The 22,737-nt window shown below is 37.3% G+C and overlaps 1 long non-coding RNA gene across 1 annotated transcript in view; it reads right to left on the bottom strand.

Moving 5' to 3' along the window:
* Positions 1–2,431: 2,431 nt before the first annotated feature.
* Positions 2,432–22,737, bottom strand: part of LOC143671424 (uncharacterized) — a 279,501-nt gene continuing 259,195 nt past the window's right edge. The window contains exons 4-5 of the long non-coding RNA XR_013169554.1: positions 2,903–3,018; positions 2,432–2,813 (exon numbers count right to left, since the gene is read on the bottom strand). This is a non-coding gene — a long non-coding RNA (uncharacterized LOC143671424). The remainder of the gene's footprint in view (positions 2,814–2,902; positions 3,019–22,737) is intronic.

Genomic DNA, 22,737 nt, shown 5'->3' with positions numbered 1-22,737 from the left:
GAAGGGAAGCTAGGAGAGAAAGCTAGCAGATGATGCCGTGTTTGCCATGTGCCCTTCCAGATGAGAGAGGAACCCTGACCATGTTCACCATGTGCCTTTCCAGATGAGAGAGAAACTCTTACTGTGTTCACCATATGCCTTTTCACTTGAGAGAAACCCTGAACTTATAGACTTGTAACTGGGGCATTTTCTCAGCCTTAGAACTGTAAACTAGCATTTAAATTCCCCTTTTTAAAAGCCTTTCTGTTTCTGATATATTGCATTCCGGCAGCTAGCAAACTAGAAAAGTAATCATTTATTTGGTTCTGAGTATACAGTACATAAATGCCTGGCAGTATTCCAAACCCAAGCATAAATTTCTTCCTTCTTCTATTATTTTGTAGAGTCTCTGTCTCTTTCTCCCTTCATAAAAACTGTTATAGGAAGGAAGCATTCAGGTTCAAAAGCTTTGTGTATCATATGCTTTAAAAAAAGAAAACCTTTTAGTTAAGCTGAGTATTCATACAAAACTGAAGTTAGTTTGCTCCCTGTTAAAAGAACATGGATTGTTAGTGTGCTCTTAATGTAAAGCTTTTTTTAAAGTTTCTCTTAATAATCTGAGAACTCTGTCTTCAAAACTAAGATCTTATATCAGAATAATATCCTTATTAATATCTTTGGCCTTCTCCTCCTTTATTTCAGAAGACAAGTCTCTCATTTTTTCAGTAAGCTTATATAGATTTAGGGAGAACACATGCAAGCAGAATAAAATTGCATTTTTTCAACTCAAAATTTATCATAAAATTATTTTTGTCAGATGTTGAAAATGATCTCTTTGTTTTAATATCTTAAAATAAAAAAAATTTTAAAAGTACATTGACTACCAATATGAAGTTCCTGAAAATAAACTGCAATTGTTTAATTTGTCCCAAGTCTAAATTCAGGAAAATCTTTTCCACATCTCCCAAAAAGTTTTCATTTTACTTAGTGAAATCTGATGATTAGATTTCATCCAGTTAGTCCTATCCCAAGAATACTTATATTTTAATAATAATCTGGTTACTAGTTACCACTGCAAAAAATAATATCAACAAACATTGCCTATTCTATAGCATTTTTATGCTTTCCTGATCAGAAATCAGAAATTTCTGATTTCCAGGCCCAGTAAAAAAAGAATTCTAAATCACACCTCACCATATCCTTCTGTGCCTAGCCCCTTCTCCATAACTGCTTTAAGTGATTGAGCCTTAACACAGGGATAGGTTACACAGACAGAAAGATATCAGGCTTTTTGAGTTTGGATTTGAAAATTTTAGATGAGGGCCATGGAATTTTGAGAGTTCTTATGTTCTTCTTTTAACTATTTCCAATTACTAGATTTATTTTACTAAAAGCTGTGCCCAGGATCATTGGAAAAGATCATTGCTTTTTCCGGAGGCAGCCCTTTGGCAGATTTCTGCTACCTTAAGGAAATTCCAGGGTTGGTTTCTTTCTAATGTCCCAGTTTGTTTACAATAATTGTAAAACTAAGGTTTTGAATCTTGCCATTCAGAGAGTTTTTTCCTCTTTTACTTCAGAAGTACCAATTTATATATTTATATTAGGCACCTACTTATTTCTAAGCAGTTCAAATAGAGTTCTTTAAGAATTTTCTTATTGATTTGCTATTACCATTCAGATGTATTAAAATATACATTAAAATGCATACAGAAACAAATAGAAAATTAGTCACACACAAAAAAACAGAAACAGATACTTTTGAGAGGGACATACAAAGGATTGAATATATTATCTCATCCCATTTCTACCTTTTTGCAGAGCAATTCTAACTGTAACATCTTTAACTATAATGGTAGTATTCTCATTTTAAATCATACTGAGCCCAGATTATGTTACAGAAATAAAACCTTGTAATAGACTCATAACCCAAACCTTTTCAATTTTCAATACAACCCAAAGGCTCCCTTATTAAAAGAATTTCCATAATTAGTAGCCAGTTAAGAACATTTGACCAATCCAAATTCAGTAACACACCGGTTGATAACTAGACTGAACATGCCAGCTGACGAGCATTAAATGCTTAACACACCAACTAGCAATTAAACAAACATCAACTTTTACTATACACAGGTAACACACTGGCTAGCATTTAAACAGGGTTACTTAACTTCATTAAATATCAATTAATTGTTCAATTACTCATTTTTAGGAGTATAGTCAAAAGACAAATTTAAGCTAGGGCTTCAAACGCTGTACAGAACACACACTGAACACATCAATTAACAATTAAACAGAAAAAAATATCACTCCAATTTAACAATTAACAATTGCCTAGGTAACACACTGGCTAACACTTAAACAGGCCTACTTAATTTTATTAAACACCAGTTAATTTCTGGATTAGGTCAGGGCTTCAAGCCCTGTACAGTATGGTACCCAAAATAAGAAGGTGTAGAGGTCAGAGCAAAGGGAATTGTTCTGGAAACAATTGACCTGGCCTAGGTCAAGGGGACTTGAACCTCCTCCTTACTCCCTAACCCACTCTTACCCTCATGACCCACTCACCCAGTCAGACACCAGTTTATTGTTGAATTATGTGGCTTCAAACCCTGTATAGCATATGGTACCCAAAATCCAAAGGTGTAGAGGACAGAACAAAGGGTATCACTCTGTAAGCATGACCCTGGACTAGGTCATGGATACTCAAAATGTCCATTCACTTCTTTATCCACTTTGGCCCCGATGACCCACTCACCCAGTCAAATGTCTGGACAAGGAACTGGAAACGGTTTCTCTCTTTGAAGCATATCAAGGCTCCATAAGTCTCTGGAGTGCTGGCAAAACAGAGAAATCCTGATTGCCAAGCCTCTAGACTAAATTCAGTCCAGAAACCACCAAAGGCTTGATTGATTACCTGGCTTACCTGCTTGGCTGGGGCTCCAGAGATTCAGGCATTCACCCTGGATGGTCACCAAATTGTTACCGGATAAAGGCCATGGATTCTTTTGCCGGGCACACTTAATAACCAATTCCTGATCACTGGGGTTTCAAAGAGAGAAAGAGTTTATTACTAGGCATGTAGCAGGAGAACAAATGGCCTAATGGCCCAAAATCTGTCTCCTCCAAACTGTAGTAATTTGGATAGTTTTAATAAAAAAACATGGGCAGGGTTTAGGATAATGAGTACAGTTGCCCCAAATGATGTAATTAGTGCAGACTATATGAGCAAAGGCATAGAGGCAGCAAGAAACATTATGAATGTGTATGGGGAAAAAGCAAGCAATTCATCACTGTTGAAGTATAAAGTGTAAAGCAAAGATAAGGCTGAGCAATTAAGAGCCAGATAATGAAAAGGCCAAAATAGCAGAGAGTGATGGTAATGCCTGCATCTCTTTCTCTTCAAAATTTTTATCCTTTAGCACCTTTAGCACCACTCTGGGCATTTTAAACTGAGCTACCCCAGACACTTGATGTAGGGAGGTTGGGTCCAGCATTTTCTCCTCAATATAAAGGACATTCCACTGCAAGAAAGCTACCATTCTACCACTTTGTATTTTATAGGGAATGTGAAATGCTTGGACTCAGTATGGACATAATGGACTTAAAGTGGGCATAGCGTGAATCCCTAAGCCACAGAGAGTAGATATGGGTGGGAAATTCTGATATGACTAAGGTATGAAAGGAAGAAAACAAGTAAAATATGAAGGAGAGAAGCCAGTTTGGAGGTAGGCTTCCTTAGAATGATCTTGTTTGTAGGACCAATTATATACTTTGTCTAAGAAGAGAAACTAAGATCACTTTCTTTCTCTTAGTGCTGTGCTCATCTAACTCAAATGTCTTATAACATCCCCAGAGTTTCTGAAAACCACAAAGCAATGAGTTTTTTCGGTAGCAAAGTTAGAACAATGTGAAATTCTGCCTGGCATCTGTGATTAACAAGTTTTTGCCCTCCTTTAGTAAGTTCACATTCTGAAATACTGACAAGGAGAAGGGGGTAGGAAGATTGCAGCAAGGGAAAGAAAGAAAATGATCTCTGCTCCCAAGTATCTGCTTGCCAGACTTTATCCACCTAACACTGTAGTCAAAGAAATCATTTACATACTTTCCCACATTTTTTTCCCTCCCCAGTCTCTCAGAGGCTCTTCCCTCCTCAAAGAGAGATAATCTTCAGATCAATGAAGGCTGATAAAGAACTCTTACTAAGCTATGTTTTCCCAGCTGGAGGTAAATTTCCCCTGCCTGGTTGTAAAACTTCCTAATTAGAAATGTCAAATCTCTGTTTAAAAAGCAAGGAAGGAAGGAGGGGGGAGCACTGAGCTATAAACCTTTTTAAATTAACACTTCCTTCACTCTGAATTTCAAGTCTTTGTGCAGTGAAGCCTGCATAGTTAAACTGAGTTGATTTTCATTCCTTTTCTGCTCAAGAGGATTTGTGACTAGGTGGGGGATGGGGAAAGGTGCAAGAGTGTGAGGTGATGCATGAGGAGTGGTAGCTAAGGAAGTTCTTAAATAATAGACTTTTGGGTAGCTAGAAAAGAGTGAAAAATCCTCTGTTCCAAATTATTGCAATTCCCAGTTCTCACTGCATTAACTAGAAATTTCAAATTTCTTACTCTCTATGCTAAGGCATGGAAAGCCCATGATAAAGGTAGAAAACTGACTAGGAGTAAGAATAAACTGTTATTGTCTGTCATTAACACTTCATCCATGTATGTTCATCATAGATCAAAAGGATGTACAGGAAATGAATGAGGAGGTGTTAAAAATATCATCTCATTTTCTCATTCTCCTGGTGGGAAAAATATTGTAAGAAAAGACAGAGTTTGTTCTTATCACCCTACATTCTCTCCAATTCCACAAACAGCTGGGTTGTGGAGCTAGCAACTTGTCTGTTAATTTTCATTATTCCCAGGATGGTTGAGAAAAAACTGGAGTCATTTCTCAAACTCGGAAGGCTGGGAACTTCTCTCCTCTCTGTATATGTCACCTCTCCAAGGGTTTTGAACTCAGTCAGAGTGTGATTTTTTATAAGTACAATTCCCATCTGGCTTTTACTATCTGAGTTGTTTGCTCATGGAGCATTGGAAACAATATGCCAAGCTAAAATTGATGAGTTTTATTTTTTTAAAAAAAGCTAGCGAAATGTTCTTTCGTGTTTTAATTTTACTCCAGAAATAAAGGAGAGCTTGCCAAGTGGCATTTCCAGGTTCCATTTGGGAGCTGGGAAACATTTATCATAATTAGCCCTGTCACTAGTGTCAATCTCAAGCAGTTTTCCTTTTGAGTTTCAGGCTGAGGTATGCATGCCAAGCAGAATGAGATGCCAGCAGCCATCGTGAGCCCTTATCTTACGCCAGGTCCATCTCATCTACCCAGATAAATGGAAACCTACAAACATTTCCAATGTATTATAGGAACCTCTCATACCACTGTTTTGATTTAATGGGGCACCCTGACAAGCTACTCCAAATCAGATATATTAGAATGGTTGAAAGAAAGTGTATACTGACAGAAGCAAAATAACTACCTGCTTTATTCCTTTAATATGTCTCAACATTGTCCACGAATGAGACGTTCTCCTTAGAAAAGTGTTCAGGAGAATTAGGAGTTCAGGTGGATTTGTTACCACTAGTGGTTCTTTTCACATTGGTGACACAGACTTTGCTAGAGCTGGGGACCGAGGACATTCAGCACTGCAGGAGCTAGGTGACAATTATAGTGCATGCCCAAATGTTAAGAATTTGGCTGTTTCTGTTGTATTTTTTTCTTCGGTATGTACAATGCTGTCAGCTCTAAGATGCAAGCTTTGACTTGCCTGACTGAGCCATGAGAAGGTACAGAGACACTCTGAGTTCTTACCAAAATAGTGACAAAGTTCTGCGGATAGGCATCATGAATATCAGAAAACGTTTCCAGAGATTACAGAGATTAGATGTGTCAGAGTGGGTGTGTAAACCAGTGTTATCAAGAAACACAGCTGACAACCTAGGGTGGCTTGTATATTGACCTAAACATTTGACAGTAAGACCAAGAGACACCTAAGGACACTGCTATGTGAACAATAAGAAATGAGAGTCCAGTAACTCTCCCTAAAACCTAGGGAGAATTTACATACAGACTAAACAAAGCAGATGTGCAATAGGTGATGTTGTTATGTGGGCTTCCATATTCACCCTCTGAGGACTTTTCAAATGCATAGAATCAACGTGAGGAAAAACAATGACAGCAATCAAAGAGTAGCAGAGGCCAGGAACTTAAAAGTAATTGAGGACTCAGAACATAGGTTTTATTGGACACTGCCCCCAAATAGTCAAAATTAGTATTTCACTTATGTTTAGAGATGTGCAGGTTGCTGAAAGTCGTTTGAATTTTTAAATGATAAATGTTGAAGCATTTGAGAGGGAAGTAAATATATACTGTGCTGTTCTCTCAATTACATGCTGCTAACCTATGTTGTCAAATGATAGCACTCATCTATTAGAAACATTTAACTGTAGGCAAAGGGACATGTGAATTGCATTTAGTCCTTTTAAGGTTTTTGTTTTGTTTTGGTTTGGTTTTTTGTTTTTTCTACTTTTAATTTACTTCTGATGATGATCTGTGGGTTGAGTGAAACTTTTGGGTTGGGAATTGCTCAGCCCAGGATGTGATAATCCAAGTTCAAATGACTTTTTGTCAATTGGAAGGAAACTTCTACTATCTCACTACTCTCAAGAATCAGACATTCTGATTGCAGCAACCTGTGCTCGCCTAACTTTACAACTGGGTAGAGTAAGTTATGGCCTACTGGGTATGATTTCAGGACTGCTGGAAAGGGACATTTTATCATTAGAGATCCATTTTCATAGGGTCCTATGAAAACATTAATAATGTTAAAGGAGTGTATGTTAAACTAGTATCATCCAATACTCTTCTGAGAATAAGGCCCTGTGCCATGGTAGGGCACCTGGAAATAAGAGATAGGGGCAAAGACAACTATTACTAATTTTAGAATGCTGGCCCCATCCGTGTGTATGTCTAGTGATGTTATTGTTTCTTACTTACTGTGATCCTGAGAGCCCAAAGCAAAGTCCTGATCTGCGTGTTCTTATAGCTCTCATTTATCAGTATTTTTGAAACAAATTATTGGTCTCTTTGAAACCTCTTAATAGTTGCAAAAATACAAAAAAATACAAAGTGCAAAGAAATATTTTTATTTTTATATCTTCTCAGTAGCAGATCCTAGTATATTAAGTATATCATGCATTTAAATGAAAATTTAAATTTTAAAATTTCGTAGGGTCTTACCACACACACTTACTGAATTAGAAATTCTGGGGGAAGGGAATGGCTATCTTTTTTTAAATTTAAATGATGCAATCTACGTTTCACCATGGTGAATACTGATGCATTAAAGTTTGAGGAGTTAAGGTAGAGGATTAAAACTTTTATTTTAGAACTTCAGGCATCATGGGATATAATGTCAGTAATAATTTTGTGTTTGGAGACTTCTCAGTCTTCTTCACAATATCATCATTATGTTGGTAGAAACTTGCCTATATGACCTGCATATGCAATCAGACCCAAGAATTTAGATTTCCAGCAAGTTTTCAGGTAATGCTGATGCCTGTAATTCAGGGACCATGTTGTGCTACCTTAAGAGTATGCAAATCTCCCTACGAAAAGTAGGACATGACATTATTTTGCCCTTATTGTTATTGAATTTATCAACTGACTTTCCTGACCAGTGGGACTTACAGTAGCATGCAAATACTTGTTGATGGATAGAAAATAAAAGAAGAGGGGAAGAGGATGATTTAAGATATACAATAAAAAGAGAGCAGAGAGGTGAAAAGAGAAGAGAGAAGCAGATATCAGAGAAAAGGGGAGGAGAGGAGAGCAGAGCAGAGGAGCAAAGAAATAGCAGAGAAACAAAATTTGCTGTTACCACAATTCTTCCAAAGATCAACCAGGCCAATACAACCAGTCTTTGGATAGGACATTCTTAAAATTGATCAACTCGTATAAACACTTCTTGGATGTCTACTACATGCAAGACATAGTTGGAATAAGTTCAAGGAAATTTGTCTCCCCACTTAATTATAGTATCAGAAGTGCAGCTCAGAAGGGAAAAATGTTCATTTAAATGCATGATATACTTAATATACTAGGATCTTCTACTGGGAATAAATCCCAGCCTAAGGATGAACATGGCCTCAGAGAGATTTAGATATAAAATTTTTTCTACCATTTCCTCTCCCTAGAGTGCCTAGCGCAGTACAGGCCTCATCAGAGAGGCTCTCTATCTATAGATTAATTGGAGTGTGAAATTGAGTATTTTGGCTTTGGTTCTGTGCCTCAGAAAGAAGACATCTCATGATTTCAGCCTTGTCTAAAATAAGAAGTATGAGGTCTCAGGGAGAAAAGTTATTGCATATTATCAGTTTAATAGATATGGAAAGCATCAACATATGAAGGAATTTTGTTTGTGTGGAGATTTTGAGAGGCTGATAAGTCTCTACTCTGAGCCCAAATTCATATTCCACATTACATAAAAGCCACTGTCCCTTTTAGTCCATACCACCAGGTTAGAAAAGATTCCTCTATGAAACCAGAGACTTGCCTGTATCAGAAATTATGCCTAGAACCCTTGACATTGGTGAAAAAATCTTCGCTTGACCCAAATGACGACTCTAAAGCTTTCTGGAATATGGTAATTCAGGAACAGAGTGATATAAAAGTGCTCAGGCTTTTAGCCCTCGGTGAAAAATTAAAGGATTGTCGTATCTATCTCTTACAGACTTTGGGAACTTTGATACAGCATCATTTTCTTTCCCTTTAGTAAGCATACTCTCCATACAAAAATAAGGAATAAACGTTACATTTCAAAAAAAAATAAAGTGACTTCTCTTTCTCTTAAAGGCATTGTCAAACAAAATAAGAATAAAATGCAAAACATGAGCTTAAGAGTATGAATTTTGTTAAAGATTCAAGAAATTTTTGTGCATGTATACATGCAAATTTTGTGCATGTACACACACACACACACACACACACACACACACCCCTCTACATACCTGGCATAGCTTTCTGGTTTTAACAACTCTAATAGAGAAAATAGAAAAATCACTACTACAGAGTTGGATGATTTCTTCTCATTAGGAAGTATTTCATAAAAAGATTTCAAATCCAGTATAAACTATTCAAGCACTGACTCAAGCCAGAAAATCTATAACAGAGCCTGCTTTCATTCATTCTCTTATTATCATGCTTAATTTCCATTATTGGGATTTTTATGATTGCTCATGTTCTCAGGACTCACAACTCCCCATTGTAACAAAGGGTAAGTTATTGGTTAAGGTTAGTCTGCTACATTGAGTTAAATCAATGTAATAAATACCACTAAATGCGCACTATGTGAAGAACACTGTACAAAGCACTATAGATAACTTAAGAGGCTAAAATTCTCCTTGCCTCAGTTTTCCTGGCTGCTATGGCAAACACCATACAATTAGTTGGCTTAAATAACAGGAATTTATTATCCTACAGTTATGAGGATGGAAGGCTTACTTCCAGGTTCTTGCTGACTTCTGGTTTCCAGCTCTTCTCCGTGAATTTCTCTTACTATATCTGAATTTCTTCTGCTTATAAATGACTCTGATAATCAGATTGAAGCCACCTTCACTTTGTTGTGCCACACCCTAACTAAAACAGCATCTTCAAGAAATCCCATGTACAATGGGCTCACACTCACAGAAATGCATATTAAGGAAAAAAGAACATATATTTTTACATTACATACTTCAACCTACTACACTGTACAATATAGAATTCTCATTGTCTGTATTGCTACTAAAAAGATGAGTCTCCATATGCCTGTTAGGACCCATCAGTGATTCATATGAGAGCCCAGAACTAGGGATGGCACACATCTAACATCTACAGTCATGAAGGGCTTTTGAAAAAGATATGGGCATTGCACTTGTCTACATCAGTAGGTCTGACTTGGTTAGGGCTTGGAAGAAAATAAACAGCTTCTTTTCAGAAAAGGGAAAATAATTGAGGTGATAAACTAAAAGTTGGCTCAATGAGTAGAAGAAAATACTCATGATTAAAGAAGACTGAGCTACTCAGAAAACTTCCTTAAACAAAATATTTCGTAGTGGAGAGGTGTGTCAAGAATTGGCCTTTTTATAAAGACCCATTCACAAACCAGTTAATCCCAATTCATAATAAATGTGGTGAGCCACTTTCCTATACTATTTGTATCTTTGCTCTTGCTGTATCTTTGCACTTTGTCTCTGTCCATCCCTCAAAATCCAGCTCAGTCGCAGCCTCTTCTGGAGTGCTTTCCTTGATTTTATGTCTCCCACCCACAATAGGTAAATGAGTCCTCTCCTGTTGCTATGTGGTGGGAGATATGGGAGACATTGGAACTAGGGAATAAGGATGCACTGGGGCCTCTGGGAAGAGACTGAGATGGAAGAAAGGAAAATTGAGATTTGCACTTTGTGTTTCATTCATTTAAATTAAGATTGCTACATGAGTGCATAGTTGGGGGGGCTGTAAATCAACAGCAAAGTAAAACTGCCAAGGCCCAAAATATGATGTAACATCTCTATTAAATGTGTTACATTTCTCCAAACTAAAATATTTAAAGATCCTCACTATTTCCTTAATCTGTGGAACAGAGTAGCCATTTAATATTTCTTTTTAAAAAATTAAAGGATTATTTTAAAATCAAGAAATTGCTTTATGTTGCTTATGAGGTCACTGCGGTATCTAGCACTATGCTCATTTGCAATAGACAGATGACTTAAAAAGTCTTAAATTTCATTTCACCAAACACTTTTTGATCTCTCTCTATTTCAAACACTATTGGTGGGGCTAGAGACAGAAATGACTCAATCATTGACCACTTTTCAGTCGAACAATCCAGTAGCAGAAATAGATAGTTACATACCTATAATATAAGGCATAATGAGATATGTGTTTAAAAAGAGTTAAAAACAAAGTGCCATGGAATGTAAATTCTAATTGGGAGTCTTAAATAATTGTGTAATAGCTGCTTTTGCATGTAGGTGTGGATTTGAGATACATAGAAGAAAGTGGATATCTACCATCAGTATATTCTAACTGTTTAGGCTCCATGTGGATTAAGGAAACCTATATGTTCTACTTTGCTCATACAAAAATCTATTTGTAAAGAAATAGGAGAAATCTTCATTTTTCCAATTCAGGGAAAGAGAAAGCCTGTGAAACACAGCATTGTGGCCATGGAAAATAGAAGAAAGCAAGAGGAAGCCATTTTTAAAAAGTATTTGCAAAGTACCCCTCAGGTGACTAGAGAGAAAGGAGGGAATATTCAACTTCTTCATCTAGGGAATTCCTGATATTCTTGCAAGCAGTGGGGACAACCAATTTAACAGGCTGTGCCCTCAATCTTGGTGTTCACCTGTATGAAACTTATTCCTGCAAATGAAAAGTTGAGCCTACTTATAATTATGCCTAAGAGTCATCCTCAGATGACTCTTTTGTTATTCAGATGTGGCCTCTCTCTCTAAGCCAACTCAGCAGGTGAACTCACTGCCCTCCTACGTAGGACATGTCTCCCAGGGGTGTAAATTTCCATGGCAATGTGGGACCTGACTCCTGGAGATGAGCCAGAACCCACCATCAAGGGATTGAGAAAGGCTACATGACATAAAGGTGGAAGAGAGAAATGAGATAAAATAAAGTTTCAGTGGCTCCACATATTATCCTGGGGGTTATTCTTTTGCATTATATAGATATCCCTTTTTAGTTTTTGGTGTCTTGGAGTAGCTGGAAGTACCTGAAACAGCTGAGCTGAGTTCCAGTAGCCTTGATTCTTGAGGATGATTGTATAACTATATAGCTTCTCCAATGTGACCATGTGATTGTGATTAACCTTGTGTCTGATGTTCTTTTGTCCAGGGTATGGACAGGTGAGTAAAAAACTAAGGATAAAAATTAGGTAAATAACAGTGGGGATAAAGGGTAAAAAATTGGATAGATTGAAATACTAGTGGTCATTGAGAAGGAGGGGTAAGTGGTATGAGGTGTATGGTTTTTTTTTTATTTCTTTTTCTAGAGTGATGTAAATGCTCTAAAAATTACCATGGTGATGAATACACAACTATGTGGTGATAGTGTGAGCCACTGATTGTATATCTGTGGTAGTTAGGCTCACCAAGTGAAGGTGCCTAGTTTTGTTGCTGTGGACATGAGCCAATGGTATGTGAACCTTATCTGTCACTGATTACATCGGCACTCAGCTAGGAGGCATGCCTGCTGCAATGAATGATGTTTGATTTAATTGGCTGGATGCTTAAATGAGAGATCTCCATGTAGCACAGCCCAAGCAGCTTAGTATATCTCATCTCAGCACTTGCAGCTCAGCCCAGGCCTTTGGAGATACAGAAAGGAATCACCATGGGGAAAGTTGTTGGAACTCAGAGGCCTGGAGAGAAGGCCAGCAGAGATTGCCCTGTGCCTTCCCATGTAAGAAGGAACCTCAGTTGAAAGTTAGCTACCTTTCCTCTGAAGAACTATATGTTTTTAACTAAAAAGTCCCCTTTTATTAAAAGCCAATCCATCTCTGGTGTGTTTCATTCGGGCAGCTTTGGCAGTCCCCTATAGGGACTGTGTGTATGTGTATGAAGATTTGTCAATAAAACTATTTTTTTAAAAAGAGGAAGCCATTCTCTGATCAGAATCCCGACTGTTAAAAAAGCATGTAGTCAAATATGGGGTCTGTACCTGGCCATGGGAGAAATGGAAAAGAAAAAGAGAAGAATTGTAATGAATAAAATAAGAAAAAAGTTAAAAGAAGTTAAGTCTTCCTGGGATTAATTTGTTTTGAACCATCTGCCACTTATTTTGGAGCCAAATTTGATCCTAACATGGAGGGAGTTTACCCACAGTAGGAGATATCATCTGAAGAAAGAGGGGTTAGACAAGTTAACATCTTGCGTGTGTTCAAACTCCAATATATTATGATCCTGTGACACAGATTTTGCATTTGACAGAGGCCTCCTAGAGGAGAAATGGACAATGGTGACTGGCCCTGGGGTTGTGAAGAAGCAAAACAATATTTCAGTGACTTAACAACCTTAAGTACCACCTGGAGAGGGCCATGGGAAAGAAAGGGGTAATTAGGAACTGTGAAACATTTGTGAAATTTAGTTCATGTCCTTGGAGCAGTTCAAGCTCTGGGGACCAATATTACAGACAGCAAATCAATATTAAATAGTACTTGCACATCAATTCCTGAAAGTTCACTAACAACTTCTGAAAATGATCTCCTACAAAAGGCAGCTATGTAAAAATCCTTAATAATATTTTAAGCCATGTAAAAATTCTGGGCAACCTTTACATAGCTTAGTGACCAGAAAGACCCCTGGAAGTCAAAGCAGAGAAGCTATAGAAGACTTTGATAAGGTGGCACTGGGCTTCTTTCAGGGGTCATTCAAACCGCTATTAATGTACAATAACCACTTCAACTATATCTTCTAAAACAGATACTCATTTACTGTAAATTAGTGAACCAGCTTGCTTAGAGGTAAAGATCTGGTATGGGGGTAAGGGTAGGGATGAAAAATTCTATGAAATATAAGGAAGGGGCCTGAAATAAGGAGATGCCTCTATCAGGTGCTTCCCTCAGTTCCCTCTAGGCATATAGGTCCATCCCCTAAGCAGACCACAGACTACAGATCTGACATTAGGCTATACCTTCTGTCACTAGATTCTGATATGCACACACATGTACATATGTGTGTGAGCTTTTGAGCTTGTGAGATTATGTGTGAGTGTGTTATTGTGTGCCTGAATTAATATAGGAAAATAATTGAAGGGTAACTACAATTACGTCCCAAATCCTGAAGCCATTCTTGAGCCTAAAATGGCCCATATGCATATAAAGCTTATTTTTTACAATGGAACTGTTTATCAGATGGCCTCATATAGAGTAATATACAAACCATTTCATTTGCTGTTGTCAGCTGAAAAACATGGATCGTTGCCATGGTGGATGCTCATCCATTCACCTGGCTTCATATTCCCAATGTTCACATTAAGAACACAGAAAAGAGACAAATTTTCTATTTATCTTCTCCCAAAATCTGTGTTTCTGAATCCCAAAATATTGATTGGTATAGCTTTTATGATGAGAAAGGAGACTGTACGGTGGGCCATGACTGATAGGTTTAACAGCATGTAAACAGGGTTTGCTTGCATAACAGTTTGCGCCTATTCTCCTGGCTTACTGAATAGTGCCCTGTTTTATGCTCACAACTGACCCAGTTTGAACAATGAACAATATGGTTACCTGAGATCAGCAAAATGATTGCTTGGATCATCTGGTTTTTTTCCTAATTGAATTAATATTTGGATTTCTGTCCATATTCCCCACTAGATATTTTCAAGGCCAATAACTTCAAGTGACAGTGGGTGATAATTTTTCAGTACACAAACTCCATCAAACATCTGCACATCACCTTGTACAACTCAGAACCTCTCCTTTATGAGATTATTAATTTTCAACATTTCATTAGGCATGCTTTGCACATGACCTTGGGAGCCAGGATGTACAGTGAAATAACCATTATCTTGTAACCTTAAAACTATACTGGTAAACTTTAGTCATTACATTTGGAAATTGAAATCAATTTACCTTATCCTACTCTAACTTTAGGGCCAGGTGAATGTAAGGTTATTTTGTAGGTAAAAAAGTCTCCACAGTTCAATGGAACTGATGAACTGGAATGTAGAAAGCCACACCCCACCGACAAGCCCTTGCACTTAAGGTTAAAATAAGAGGCGTGTTGTTAGTGAATGTGTTACAGGGTGGCATTCAGATCCAGTTAAACGGCCATCCTGTGCATGTGGGGGGCACTCTCCACACATTTTCTTCTTAACTGTCCTTGTACTCCTTGAGGCATGGTGATATACATTTGCTTTAATTACCTTGATAGCTTCATAGTATTTCTCTTAAATGACTAGCAGTTAACTCCTGGGTACATAAAAGATCCTCTCAAGCATCTTCTGGAGCACTAACTTTTCTGGAATTAAGAAACAATAAAATCAGGGGCGGGCCGCGGTGGCTCAGCGGGCAAAGTGCTTGCCTGCTATGCCGGAGGACCTCGGTTCGATTCCCGGCCCCAGCCCATGTAACAAATACGGAGAAACAGAATACAATAAAAACAAGAAAATGTTTCCCTTTCTTCCTTCCTTCCTTCCTTCTATCCTTCCTTCCTTCTCTCTGTCTTTCCTTTAAAAAAAAAAAAAAAAGAAACAATAAAATCAAAGAGGACTCAGGTGTCTGTCTGAAATAAAAGAAGGAAAATAATAAGAACAAACATTCTCTAATATCATTGTGATAAGAACGCAGGTTCCAAGCCCCAATATCTTGGAAATTTCCATTCCTTAAGTTTGAGTTGGGATATAAGAATGTTTGTTTGTTTGTTTTTTAAAAAAAAAGGACAAAGTAATTTTATTTATTTATTTTTTCATGGGCAGGCACTGGGAATCAAACCTGGGTCTCTGGCATGGCAGATGAGAACTCTGCCTGCTGAGCCACCATGGCCCGCCCGGGACATAAGAATCTTCATTTTAACAAGTATTGTGGGTAATTCTGATGCGGTAGTCTCATGACCATTCATGAATCAGAAAAAGAGTTTTAGTTCAGAAATATTCACAAAATTGAGATGGTGGCATCAGTTCCAACCAAGAATAATTGAACTACTTTGAAAGGCAGACATCATTTACCTCAATTGTCTTAGTTTCCCAGCTACTTTGACAAATATCACTTCAAGGATTGGCTTAACAATAGGAACTAATTGGCTCACTGTTTCAAAGGCTAGATGGCTTGCTTCATCCTAGGATCAGTAGCATTCTAGCTAATCAGCCATTCTTGGGCTCCTGGGCTTTCCTGTCATATGGCAATGTCCTCTAGGTTCTCTTTCAGGTTTCATTGACTTTCAACTTCTGGCTCTTCTATGTGACTTTCTCTTCATAAAGCTTCCAGTAATAAGATTAAAGCCCAAGTTCATTCATTTGGGTCAGACCTTAATTAAAAATAACATCTTCAAAAGTTTATATTTACAATGGATTCATACCCATGTGAATGGATTAAGATTAAGAACATATTTTTTTCTGTGATAGATAACTCAATCTGCCATGATGATTAAGAAAAACATCCTATTAATGGTGGTTTAACACGGCAGGCAAAATAAGCAAAGGAAGTTGTTGGCAAAAGCTGCATAAATTAAATATCTATAAAGGCATGTTCTGCTAGAGATTAATGCCCTAGTCTCATCTCACCACCTGCAGTACAGTAACAAACACCACAATCAAAAAGAAAAAGTTCAGTGCAAAATGCATAGCAGGTAGCAGACATTCAATAATGGATAGACTAATGGACAGATAGATAGCACCATAGGATTTTACAAAGAAAACCCTCAAGAGATGGTTGGAGACAAGGAGAGGATATGATTCATACACTGTAAGCCACAAAGCTCTCTAACTGACCTCTCAGAAATGAAATAAGTTTTACTGCATTCTATAGGAAATAAAAATGATCTACTTGAAAAAAACAACTCCTATCCATAGTTTCCTGGAATAATGCACTTTGTTTTATACAGTAAGGAGCAGGGATTTTCTCCCTAGATTACTATACAACATTATGAAGGTAATAGATGCAATAAGCCTGGGAAAGCATGAGGCAGTGAAACAAAACAGATGAACATGTGATCTGGAGTCACAAAGACTTGAATTTGAATCCAAGCACTGCCATGTGGAAACTGGTGGACCTTAGGAAGGACATTTATTTACTCCAAGTAAGTCACAAGAGATAAATACTTCTCCCTGTCATAGGATTATTCTAAGGTTTGATTAATGAGATTAATCTAAATCATTTAAAACCAAGCCTGGACTCCTGGGAGCTTCCTCCAGTGCCCAGATCACTTGAGACCTCAAAGGAGAAGCAGCATAGGTTTGCAAGATGGCCATGATGGACACAAGATGGCCATGGTGGCCATACTTCTAAAGAAACTCTATTGAGCTTGAGAAGAAACATTTTATCAATGAGAAGGCCACAAAAGCATCCTGGAATTTAGGGTGCAGATGTGCATAAAGGAGCGGTATAAGGATCTGGAAGACAGAAGACTTTATATCTGAAAGACAGAAAAGAAAGAGTATGAATTACTGAAGGAGGTGGTCAAGGAAATAGAGAGAAGTAGATGAAGTCCTATAGCCATGAGCAACCTTGTCAAGGCTTTGTATCTGTGTGGTAAGAAAACTGAGGCAATGAATTAAAATATAAGGTCCCAATTAAGAAACTAAAATATGGTAGTTATATATATTTTTCTTTTACTGTTAAAGAAGCAGTTCTTTTTAAAAGGGATTTTCCTTCCTCTGTGTTTCCTTCCTCTGTGACCAAATGCTTGGTCAATTTATAAATTTCTACATATAACCCTATGGCACAAAAAGAACAAGTCCCAGACACACTCCTTCTGGTATTCAGTTTGTCTACCCAGGAGAGGCTCCAGGATCTCAAACATAAAAGTCATTTGGAAAAAAAAAGTCATTTGGATTGACACATTTCAGTAGCCAAAGTAGTTATGTTGTTTTGCTCCATAAAGGCAAAATGAAAATTACCTTAAAATAACAACCCACAATGCCATTTACTAGATAACCACAGATAATATATAAAGGTGTAGCTAGAAAATGCATACTATTAATCTCTAGGGAAAGGCCTCCCCTAGACTTTTCTTTTGCCAATCCCCCAATATTTTTTTTCCATCCATCTGCCTTTGTGCATGTCTCATGCTGCCCTCCTATCTTGCTGACCCACCTTAATACCCCTTCCTTTAATTTCAAATAGTTTGCTAATTGCATAGAACTTTTAGTCCCAGCAACTAAAATTCAGTCTTAAAATTTAAATAACTTATGCCATTGATCTGTCTCCATTGATTTAGCTCTGAAGATTTCTATTTATTACTATAATGCTGAAAATCTGGAGATGTCCTTTATTCCAAAGCAAATGCATTCTGCCTTCTAATAAAATGCAAGTTTCTTTGTACTAAAATAGTGGGAAGAGTATTTACATCTTCCTGAGCTTTAGAGGGAAGAAATCAAATTTTAGTCTGACACTTTCTCCATTAATTATGTAAAAGTGATTTACTTGGTTATTTCCTAAGTCCAACATTTCAAAGTTCTCCCAACTTCCTAGCTGCAGTAAATAGAAGCAAATGCAGTTTGTTTACTGTTCACTGGCTTTTACTTTTTTACTGTGAAACATAATGTACATACAAAAAAGCAGTACATTTCCAAGTACATTTTAACAAGTAGTTATAGAACAGATTTTAAAGTTTTTATGGATTATGGTCCCATGATTTTTGTTTTTTTTTTTCTTCTAGCTGCTCCAAGGCACTGGAAACCAGCAGAAATATCAACATGATGATTCAGCAGTCATAGTCATTTGCTAAATTCTATCTTCTCTGTTCTACTCTTCCTTCTTTTTAAATAACATTTATACATAAAAACAATAAATTTCAAAGTACATTACAACAGTTAGTTCTAGAACCAATTTCAGAGTTGGGTATGGGTTACAATTCCACAATTTTAGGTTTCTATTTCTAGCTGCTCTAGGGCCCTGGAGGATAAAAGAAATATCGGTATACTGACTCAGCACTCATACTCATTTATTTAACACGACCTTCTCTGTATAACTCCACCATCACATTTGATTTTTCTCCCACTCTTTAGGGGTATTAGGGCTATGCCCATTCTAGCTTTTTCATGTTAGAAGGGGCTGTCAATAATATGGGCTGGGGGAAGGAACTAGTTAATGTTCTGGAAAGGCTGCTCTTTCTGCAGTTTAGGACTTATCTGGTCTAGAGACTCATCTGGAGGTTGCAGGTTTTTGGAAAGTTACCCTAGTGCATGGAACATCTGTAGAGTCTAATATAATGCCCTAGGTATTCTTTAGAATTGGCAAGAATGGTTTTGGCTGGACTTTGGTAAGTTATGATAGGTAACAGTGTCTAACTGAAGCATGCATAACAGTGACCTCCAAAGTAGCCTCTCAACTTTATTTGAACTCTCTCAGCCACTGATACCCTATTTGTTACACTTCTATTCCCCCTTTTAGTCAGGATTGCATTGCTGATCCCATAGTGCTAGGGCCAGGCTCATCCCTGGGAGTCATCTCCCATGCTGCCAGGGAGATTTCATCCCTGGATGTCATATCCCACATAGGAGCGAGGGCAATGGTTTCACATGCAAAGTTGGGGTTAGAGAGAGAGACCACAACCGAACAACAAAAGAGGTCCTCTGGAGGTGACACTTAGGTATACCTGTAAGGTAGGCTAAGCTTATCCACTACCTACATAAGCTTCACAAGCGCAAGCCTCAAGGTCAAGGGTTTGGCCTATTGATTTGGGTGTCCCTAATGTTTGGCACAGTATCTGGAATTTCTCTGGTGGTAAAGTTTAATAATTACATAATTTTTCTCCCATCCCTCAAGGGACTTTGCCAGTACTTTCTGAATATCCGCTTAATATACTCTGGGATGTAACCAGGCATTACATTAAGCTATACAAGATTAAAAGCTCTCATTCTTGTTCTGGGCTCCCTGTGTTTGGATTGTCTAAATGATCTATCCAGACAGGTTGAGTCAAATTATGTGCTACAGAAAATGTAGGTTTGGACATAATAAAACTTTCTTCCTTTGGTCTCAAAGAGTAGGTGGAGTTCTAAAATACAGACAATGTCTTCCTTACTCCTGTATTCTGAATCACCTTAAACCACTCACCCGATCAGCTTCATTCTTATCTCTAAATACCAGGTTATACATGTATAAAACAGCCCTCAAAATCCAGAAATAAAATTTACCACTCTGGACTAAATGTGACTGCTATAAAAGCTTACAATCTAGGCCCAAGTTTCTTGTAAGTATTTTCTAAATGAGATCATACAATACTTGCTGTTTTGTTTCTGGTTTATTTTAACGAATGTCCCACAGGTTCATTCACATTGTTGCATGCCTTGCAAATTTGTTCCTTTTTGTGGCAGCTTGCATTTGATAATATTTTTACACCATCATTCACTAATCTACTTCTCAGTCGGTGCATCTTTCAGACGGCCTCCATCTAATGGGCCTCAGGTATAATGTCCAAAGTCAACAGTTCCTCAACACTCTCAATTTTAGATGATTTAATTGTTCCCAAGAGAAAGATAGCCAATAAACACACCCTCAGCAAATAGATAATCCAAACCTCCCCCTAACTCTTGACCCTCCCCCCATCACGTAGCCCTTGTATTGTTACGGTTCTGTTGATGTTTTCCTGTTAAATATAGCCCAGAGCATGTGATATCATTGTCTGCCATAACTGAAATTATACACTCTTTGTACAAGATTCATACCTTTGCAGTAGTTCATGCAAGAACTTATTTATATTTGTACTGTTAACTAGTGGGACCATGAGTCTATACACCCCATTTCAATCACATTCATTTCCATATGGTACAATTACTTTTAAACCAACTAGTGAGCTGCCTTCATTTCTATTTCCTTACAATTAAGTCCAACCTCACTAGCAAACTATTCACCAATCTCAAGCTTATGTTTATCACTAGGTCCCCTATATCCTGTATTTTATGCCTCTGATTTTACCTTTACCATGGTAAAAAAAAGTGTTATCATAGAGTATCTATCTTTTTTCTGGCTTATTTCACTCAGCATTATGTCCTCAAGGCTCACCATCTTGTCATGTACTTTGGGATGCCATTCCATCTTAGTGCTGCATAATATTCCATTGTATGTATATATCACATTTTTTAATTCACTCATCTGTTGATGGGCACTTGGGTTGTTTCCATCTTTCAGTGAATGTGAATAGTGCTGCTGTGAATATCTCTGTGCAAATGCCTGTTTGTGTCACTGCTTTCAGCTTTTCTGGTATATACTGAGTAGTTGTATTGCCAGGTCATAAGGTAACTCAATATTTAGTTTTCTGACGTGCCGCCAGACTGTCTACCATAGTGTCTGTACCATTATATGCTCTGACTAGCAGTGCATATGTGTATAAACTTCTCCACATCCTCTCCAACATTTTTAGTTTCCTGTTTGTTTAAAGCAGCCATTCTTTTAATTGTCAGGTGATAATTCATTGTAGTCTTGATCTGCAATTCTCTTACAGCTGAGGAGAAGGAGCATCTTTTCATGTGCTTTTAAGCCATCTGTATTTGCTCTTCAGAAAAATGTCTATTCTTACCTTTAGGGCACTTTATACTTGGGTTGCTTGTTCTTTAGTTCTTGAGATGCATGATTCTTTATGTATACAGGATATCAAACCTTTATCTGATGTGTGATTTCCAAATATTTTCTCCCATTGACTTGGCTGCCTCTTCACCTTGTTGACAAAGATTTTTGAGGTGCAAAAGCATTTGATTTTAGGGAGTTTCCATTTAACTATTTTTTCCTTTGTTGCTTGTGCTTGGGTGAAAAATTTAGGAAACTACCTTTCATTACTATATCTTGAAGATGTTTCATTACATTTTCTTGTAGGAGCTTTATGGTACTGGTTTTTATATTTAGGTGTTTGGTCCAATTTGGGGTGTAAGTGAAGGGTCCACTTTCATTCTTCTGGCTATTGATATCCAGTTCTCCCATGCCCATTTATTGAAAAGATGATTTTGTCCCAGTTCAGTGGATTTGGGGGCCTTGTCAAAAATCAGTTGACCATAGATTTGGTGCTCTATTTCTATGCTCTCAATTCTTTTGGTCAGTACGTCTGTCTTTGTACCAGTATGATACTGTTTTGAACACTGTGGCTTTATAATAAGTTTTAAAATCAGTGAGTGTTAATCTCCCAATTCATTCTTTTTTAGGATGCTTTTAGCAATGGTCTCTTTTCCTTCCAGATGAATTTGGTAACTAGCTAGCTTCTCCAAGTCTTCAAAGTAGGTTGTTGAAACTTTGATTGGTACTGCATTGAACCTGTAGATCAATTTGGGTAGAATTGACATCTTAATTTCATTTAAACTTCCTTTCCATGAGCATGAAATGTCTTTCCAGCTATACAGATCTTCTTTGATTTCTTTTAGCAATTTTATTTAGTTCTCCAAGCACAAGTCCTTTACATCCCTAGTTATGTTCATTCCAGATACTTGATTTAGATTTCAGTTGCTATTTTGAATGGAATTTTTTCCTTAGTTGACCACTCAGTTATTGCTTGAGTATACACACATTTCTGATTTTTGTACATTAATTTTATAACCTTCAACCTTACTGAAATTGTTTATTAACTCAAGTAACTTTGTTGTAGATTTCTCAGGATTTTCAAAGTAGAGTATCATGTCATCTGCAAATAATAAAAGTTTTATTTCTTCCCCTCCAATTTGGATGCCTTTTATATATATTTCTTTCCTGCCTGATAGCTCTCAATACGACTTCTAGTACAATGTCGGGTAACATTGGTGACAGAGGGCATCCTTGTCTGGTTAGGTGGAAAGATTTCATCTGCTCACCTAGAGTATGATGCTGGCTATTCATATGTGCCTTTTATCATGTTGAAGAAGGTAAATTTGATTCCTACCCTTTGAAGTGATTTTATCAGAAAAGTATGTTGAATTATGTCAAATGCTTTTTCAGCATCAATCAAGATGATCATATGATTTTTCCCTTTCAATTTGTTAGTGCGCTGTATTACATTAACTGATTTTCTTATGTTGAACCATCCTTGCATTGCTGGTATA

Source organism: Tamandua tetradactyla, chromosome X (assembly GCF_023851605.1).
Source record: "Tamandua tetradactyla isolate mTamTet1 chromosome X, mTamTet1.pri, whole genome shotgun sequence".
In the NCBI taxonomy this organism is placed as follows: domain Eukaryota; kingdom Metazoa; phylum Chordata; class Mammalia; order Pilosa; family Myrmecophagidae; genus Tamandua; species Tamandua tetradactyla.
Note: the sequence above shows the minus strand (reverse complement) of the source record. Positions and strands in the feature narration are given on the sequence as shown.